This window comes from Cervus canadensis, chromosome 5, assembly GCF_019320065.1.
Source record: "Cervus canadensis isolate Bull #8, Minnesota chromosome 5, ASM1932006v1, whole genome shotgun sequence".
Lineage (NCBI taxonomy): Eukaryota > Metazoa > Chordata > Mammalia > Artiodactyla > Cervidae > Cervus > Cervus canadensis.
Window position 1 is genome coordinate 43,714,946 of NC_057390.1, and position 8,274 is coordinate 43,723,219.

The following is an 8,274-nucleotide window of genomic DNA, read 5'->3' on the forward strand; positions in this document are numbered from 1 at the left end:
AGAATCAGCAAGCTATTGGGGCCAGTCAGAGTGGAGATACTATAGTTCAATCCATGGATGCTATTATCAATCTATGGTGCATGGGCATGCTCAGTTGCTAAGTCAAGTCCCACTCTTTGCAACCCCATGGGCTTTAACCTGCCAGGCTCCTCTGTCCATGGGATTTTCCAAGCAAGAATACTAGAGTGGGTTGCCATGCCCTCCTCCAAGGGATCTTCCCCACCCGAGGATGGAACCCATGTCTACTGTGTCTTCTGCATTGGTAGGCGGATTCTTTACCACTGAGCCACCTGGCAAGCCCAACTGATCCATTACTTTCTCCATTTATTCAACCACAATTTATTAAGCATCTGTTAAGTACTGGGTCCTAGGCTAAGTATGCTGGGGATAAACAAAAGGAATTTCTCAGACCTCATACCCTCAAAGGTGAGATGAACAGGTAAGCTAGAGTAATGACAAAATACAGGAACTCCATATTCTGATTTAAAACTAAAAGGACACTAGTCTTATTTTATTTAACTTCACAGTGAATTTCAAAAGACTGAACACTTAACACTGAGAGATGGCCCTGCTGGCTCTTCCCTGAGGTTTCTCAGCATTTACTCTGAATTTCTGTAGCATTTCTCTCTCTGTATTAGTCAATTGATGCAGTTCGTACAAATCAAAAAGATCAGAAGGATTTTGTTATGGGTGAGCAGATAAAAACCACTGGCCCCATGGATGTTATGCAAGATTACGGAGCACCTAAACCGCAGTTGAGAAAACTTCCTACATTATGGAGAAATCCTCTTCTCTAGGAAACAGAAAAATTCTCACTCTCCTATCAGTATAGCCCCCAAATCTTCATCTGAGGTATCTGTGGCTAAAAAGAACCTATTCTTTGAGTTACTTTTTTCATCCAAATGTTACCTCCTGCCAGGCTGTCTCTGACTTTGTTTCCTGCTACTAAGATGCCAGGTTATTTGTATATGGCTTGTTCTTAGAAAGAAACCAGTGAAGTGCATGATCGTATCATGAGGGTTCTTTGGTTTTTTATTTTTAAAAATCTTATCCAACCTGGCTTAAGCAAAAATAATTTTTCATTGAGTCATACCAATGAAAAATCCAGGAAGTAGGTTTAGGTTCTGCTTCAGGTATGTTGATGTGACAACAGTCCCAGGGACCTGCTTTCTCTCTCTCACAATCTCTCACTTCAGACTTCTTTTCAGACTGACCCGTGCCCTCATGATGATAATACAGCTGCTGGAGCCCAGCAACTACATCCTCTCAGGGGTAAGAACATCAGAGAAGAGAGAGCCTCAACCAGTTCAAACAAAAACCCTGGACCTAATCTTCAACTACCCAAGTTAGGTCAAGTGGCCATCCCTGACATGATTACACTGGCCAGGATAAGGCAAGACAGAGCCTGGTTTAAAACTAGGTCCCATAATCACCTCTGTGGAAGAAGAATCTAAAAACAGTGGGTGTATGTATATGTATAACTGAGTCACATTGCTATACAGCAGAAACCAACACAACATTGTAAATCAGCTATACTCTAATAAAAATTAATTTTCAAAAAGTAAAATAAGGTTAAAAAGCTAGATCTCATGCTAGCCCTGGAGAGAAAGTTTTTAAGGAATTGGCTCACAGGATCATGGAGACTAGCAAATGCAATCTCTATACTGCAGGTTGGAAACTGGGACAGTTCTTCTATGTTATAGTCTTACAGCAGAATTCCTTCTTCTCCAGAAAATCTCAACATTTGCTCTTCATGCCTTCAACTGATTGAACGAGGCCCACCCATATTATAGCCATAATCTCTTTTACTTTAAGCTTGTTGTTGTTCAGTCATTAAGTCAAGTCTGACTCTTTGCAACCCCATGGACTGCAGTATGCCAGGCTCCCCTGTCCTTCACTATCTCCCAGAGTTTCCTTAAATTAATTACTTCAAGTTAATTGATTGTAAATGTTAATCACATCTACAAAATGCCTCCACAGCAACTTCTATGTTTGACCACATAATTGGGCATCATAGACTAGTCAAGTAGAAACAAGATATTAACCATCATCACAGGCTTCCCTAGTGGCTCAGATGGTAAAGAATCTGCCTGCAGTGCGGGAGACCCAGGTTTGATCCCTGGGTTGGGAGGATCCCCTGGAGAAGGAAACGGCAACCCACTCCAGTATTCTTGCCTGGAGAATTCCATGGACAGAAGAGCCTGATGGGCTACAGTCCATGAGCTTGCAAAGAGTTGGACACGACTGAGGAACTAATACACACATACAATGCCTGAGGTTGATTGTCCATTTCATCCTCTCAAGCACCTAGATTCTAGGAGGTATTGTCTCCTTGGATCTGGGCACAGGTCCATGCAGTACCAAGCCTTGCTGACTGCAAGGAATAGCCGATACAGAAATCTGGATCCCACCCGACCCAGGGCCAGGAAATAAACTATATGCTGGATGGCAGAGCAGAAAGCTGGGAGAAGCCTCTGTTTTGAGCCTGGAATCTCCTAGCCTCCAGGCCTGAGTTGCTTACTTACAGGCTTCTTTTGAGGGAGAAGAAAAAGCTTCTATGATATTTAAGTCATTGCATTTGGGGGGATTTTCTGTTATATGAAGCTGTTATATTAGCCTAATTCTATGAGATACAAAAACCAAACAACATGCAACTCATTTAAGATGATAAACAAAGTACTAAACAAGGAACCATCTTTTTTAAAATAAAGCATAATTCAAGATGACAGAAATAAGGGACTATCCTGGTGGCCAAGTGGTTAGGATTCTGGGCTTTCACTGCCATGGTCCAGGTTCAATCCCTGGCTGGGGAACTGATATCCTACAAGCTGTGCAGCACTCCATCCCTCCACCAAAAAATGATGGAAATAAGACTAGAGAAAAATTTTTAACTATAAATATAAATTCATTTCTTAAATCCTTCTAACTTAGACTGGGTCAAAACCAATTTTGGTCACCTTTTTTTCCCCCCCAGGAAAAGCACATCAGCAACAGTTTTCAAAAAAGTTAGGGCGTTAACAAACAAAGTAAAATTCAAGCCAGAAGATAGTAAACAATTAAAGAGCATTGTGTAATATTGCCACTATCTTAAAAACCTTCACAAACTTTTATGCACTGAATAACATCTCTCTCTCTCTCTCTCTCTGTCACACACACACACACACACACACACACACACACACACTGTTACCACTTAGAAGAGTGCCAGGTCCAGATGGTTTCACAGATGACTTCTTTCAAAGCTGCAAGAAAGCAGTAACTTCAATACCTCAAAGTGTGTTTCAGTAGCTAGAAAAAAAAAACAAACATATGTCTACCCAAACATTTTACACAGCCAAAATGATCCTATAAACAAAAGCTACTATGAATATCATTACAAAATTCTAAATAAAAATACTAGCAAGATTAATCAGGAAATACATCAAAATAATACTACAACAATGCTGCTAATTAAAGTTTACTACAAGAATGCAAGGATATTTCAATATCAGGAAGTCTATTGTCATCATTCAGCACATTCATTGGTAAAGGAAAAAATATGTTTACCTTGATATGAGCCTCAAAGTTTGTTGTTTATAATTTCGAGAGCTATATCTGATTTTTTTTAAGTTCTTGGTAAACTAATAATAGATGAGTTCTTTCTTAAAAGAACTAAAAATATCTGGCTCATATTAACAGCCAACATCTTATCTAATGGTAAAACATCAGAATGGTTCCCTTTAAAATCAGGAAAGATATAAGCTTGTGAATTAGCCCCACAGTGTTTCAACATCATCCTGGAGGTCTTAACTATCACTTTAAAGTAATAAAAAGAAATAAGAGGAATTTATTATGAAAAATAAAAAAGAGAAATGTCATAATTGCAAATAATATAGTTATCCAAAGTAAGATTTGGTAAATAAATGTTAGAATTATTCAGAGAATCTGGTGAGGTTATTTAGATCACAAAGTGAACATAAATCAATTGCAGCAATAATTAGAATATATACAGACAAATGTCATTCATAAAGTAAAAAGAAAACCTAGAAGACTATATTTTCAATAAACTATGGCAGACTGTAGTTTTTAAATTCTCAGCAGCAGTAAATCCCATTCCACGTGCTTTCCCTCAGTGTGTCCTGGCCACTCCCCCATAGGAGACAGAGTTCAGGTCCCTAGCCCTTGAACCCAGTCTGGCCTTGTGACTTGCTGGGAACCAATAGAATTCAGCTGATTTCTAAGGCTAAGCCAGAAAAGGTCACGCCTGTTACCATCCATATGCCAGGTAAGAAGTCTTATCCTCTGTGGCCACCAGGTTGGAGGGACCACTCTCAGCACTCCAGTTCACAGCCCCCCACAGTCCCAGTTGAGCCCAGCCTTCCCACAATACCATCAAGGGGGCAGATGTGTGATGACACCACCTTGGAACTTCTAGACCACCCCATTTGCTACCTGAGTACCAAGAAGTGACCTCAACTGATGTGACAAGGAGCAGCATTGCCCAGCTGAACTGGCTCAAACTCTTGGCCCTCAGAATGCAAAATGGTGCAGCCACCAAGGAAAACAGCTTGGGGATTTCTCCAAAAGTTAAACATAGAGCAATCATAAGACCCAGCAATTCTACTCTTCTCCTGGAGAAGGAATGGCAACCCACTCCAGGAGGTAGAAATGGCAACCCACTCCAGAATTCCAGGGACAGAGGAGCCTGGCGGGCTACAGTCCATGGGGTCACAAAGAGTCAGACACAACTGAGTGACTAAACAACAACAACTCCACTCTTACATACATATCCCAAAGAACTGAAGGCAGAACTTGATGTTTACACACTCATGATCATGGGAGCAATAATCACAATAGCCAAAAGGGGGGGAACAACCCTAAATTCCAACAACAGATGAATGGATAAATAAAATATGATATACATGAATATTAGAATATTTATTCAGCCATGAAAGGGAATGAAATTTTTTCCCTTGATTTTTATTTATTTTTTTTCATTTATTTATATTAGTTGGAGGCTATTTACTTTACAATATTGTAGTGTTTTTTGCCATACATTGATATGAATCAGCCATGGATTTACATGTGTTCCCCATCCCGATCCCCCCTCCCACCTCCCTCCCCATCCCATCCCTCTGGGTCATCCTAGTGCACCAGCCCTGAGCACTTGTCTCATGCATCCAACCTGGGTTGGTGATCTGTTTCACAATTGATAATATACATTCAATGCTATTCTCTGGGAATGAAATTTTGATACCTACTTCAACATGGATGAACCTTGAAAACATTATGCTTAGTGAAATAAGCCAGACACAGAAGGACAAATATTGTATGGTTCCACTTGTACGAGGGACTTAGAATAGGCAAATTCACAGAGAAAACAGGAAATAGAACAGCGGTTACCAGGGCCTGGGGGAAGTGAGGTAACTAATAGTGCGTGCTTAGTCACTCAGTTGTGTCTGACTCTTTTGCAACCCCGTGGACTATAGCCCTTCAGGCTCCTCTGTCCATGGGATTTTTTAGGCAAGAATACTGGAGTGGGTCACCATTTCCTACTCCAGGGGATCTTCCAGACCCAAGGATCTAAACTATGTCTCCTGTGTCTCCTGCATGGCAGGTGGATTCTTTACCCACTGAACCATTGAAGGAAGGGAGGAGTGCAGAAGTTATTGTTGATGGGTACAGAGTTTTTGTTGGGGATGATGAAAAGTTTTGGGTATAGATAGTGGTGGTGGTTACAAAATACTTTGAACACACTTAATACCACTCAATTTTACACTTAAAAATGGCTAAAATGGGAAATTTTATATCATGTACACTTTACCACAGTAAAAAAATTTCCCTGATCCACAGACTACATCAGATAGAAAAATAAGCAGAGCCACTAATTTGAGTTTTTTGTTCAGCAGCAAAGCAGAACAAAACACGCTTAGGAAAAAATTCTAGCAAGAAATGTACAGAACACGCCAAAACTCTACTGGTGAAAACTGAGTAAGATTTGAATAGGATAGGAGAGAAATTAGTCAGAGTTCTGCAGTCAGGGTTTTTAGAGAAACGGAAGGTCCTGCCACTTCCTCCCTGTGTGTGCACGCATGCTCAGTCGTGTCCGACTCTTTGCAACTCCATGAACTGTAGCTCACCAGACTCCTCTGTCCATGGGATTTCCCAGGCAAGAATACTGGAGTGGGTTGCCATCTCCTTCTCCAGGGGATCCTCCTGGACCAGGGATTGAACCTGCCTCTCCTCCGTCTCCTGAATTGACAGGCGGATTCTTTACCACTGACCCACCTGAGAAGCCCCTGTCACTTCCTCCCTAGCCTCTCTTTTGGCATTAATCTACATAATCTCCGTGACTGTCTTTAGAATGGTCCACCACCTCCCCAACCCCCACCCCTTACCCTTCCCTCCTGGGATGGCCTGCTGCTCATTTGCTCAGCTGTGTTCAACTCTTTGCAGCCCCATGGACTACAGCCTGCCAGGCTCTTCTGTCCATGGGATTCTGCGGGCAAGAATACTGGAGTGGGTTGCCATGCCCTCCTCCAGGGGATCTTCCCAACTCAGGGATGGGACCCAGGTCTCCTGCATTGCAGGTGGATTCTTCACTGTCTGAGCCACCAGGGAAGCCCCCTGGGATGGCCTAATGGATGCTAAATCCATCACAGTTTGCTTCTCATCAGTGTTGCTTACCAAAACATCTGTCACCCAGAACATGGTTGGTACAAAGGGACGTTTGTCCCACTATAATCTTTGTGTGTGTGTGTGTGTGTGTGTGTGTGAGTCACTGGCTGCACTGGGTCTCTTTGTTGCAGCACGTGGGATCTTCAGTTGTGGTGTGTGGGATCTAGTCCCCTGATCAGGGATCCATCCCTGGCCCCCTGCATTGGAAGCACAGAATCTTAGCCACTAGACCACTAGGGAAGTCCCAACCCCACTATAATCTTTATCAAAGAAAGAAGTGAAAGAAAGTGAAGTTGCTCAGTCGTATCTGACTCTTTGCGACCCTGTGGACTGTAGCCCACCAGGCTCCTCCATCCATGGAATTTTCCAGGCAAGAGTACTGGAGTGGGTTGCCATTTCCTTTTCCAAGGAATCTTCCCAACCCAGGGATTGAACCTGGGTCTCCTGCATTGCAGGCAGACACTTTAGCACCTGAGTCACCAGGGAAGTCCAACCTTTATCAAACTAGTATACAAACACATGTAAGAATATCCTTGGGGCTTCCCAGGTGGCATTAGTGGTAAGGAATCTGTCTGCCAGTACAGGAGACATGAGCTCCATCCCTGGATCAGGAAGATCCCCTGGAGAAGGAAGTGGCAACCCACTCCAGTATTCTTGCCTGGTGAATGCTATGGACAGAGGAGCCTGGTGGGCTACAGTCCATGACGTTGCAAAGAGTCGGACAAGACTGAGCATCTGAACAAGAATACCCTTATGTACATGTAATAAAAACAATACTAGAAAATCTTATTCTTTTTATTAAGCTGCAAAAGGGAATCCTTGCAAAGCAAGTCTATAGGCGCCTCCCTCATTCCCATGCTATAGGCCACCCTCTTCCAAACAGATTGCTGCCTAGCTCCTTCTTTTTAGAAATTCCAGAGGTCTTAAAGGTCATAGAGGGGCTTCCCTGGTGATTCAGATGGTAAAGAATCCTCCTGCAGGAGGAGGGTTTGATCCCTGGGTGGAGAAGAACCCCTGGAGAAGGTAATGGCTACCCACTCCAGTTTTCCCGCCTGGAGAATTCTGTGGACAGAGACGCCTGGAAGGCTACAGTCCATGGGATCCCAAAGAGTCTGAGACGACTGAGTAACTAACACTTTCACTTCAAAGAACATATACACAAGGCAGATGAATGGCCCTTTAGACAAGGCTGTCCCATTTCTTACACTCAGCTCGCCGCCTGAAGGTGCCAGACTGTTGGAAGCCCAACCACGGCTGTGTCTCCCTCTTCTGCCCGCAGGCTCAGAGTGCTAAGAGGGTCTTTCCAAAACCCCTCGGTCACACTCTGGGGGTGGGGGGTAGGATGTCTGCCTGGCCTATCTAGATGCCAGTCCACTTAGTCCACTTCCTCAAGCCTGGCCACCCCCAGGGGGATACCGGGCAGGTCTAGGCAAGTGGAACGCGCAGGGCTGTTACTGTCAATTTCAGCATCATGAGCCGGTCTGATGACTCCAATAACCAGTTCTTGAGTCAGCACCACCGTCCACGTGGAAACGAATTGAGCCTGGGGTGTTTAGAATCAACCATGGGGCAGAAAGGAGGAGAAAGCACCCTAAATCCGGTCTCTAGTGGGCTCAG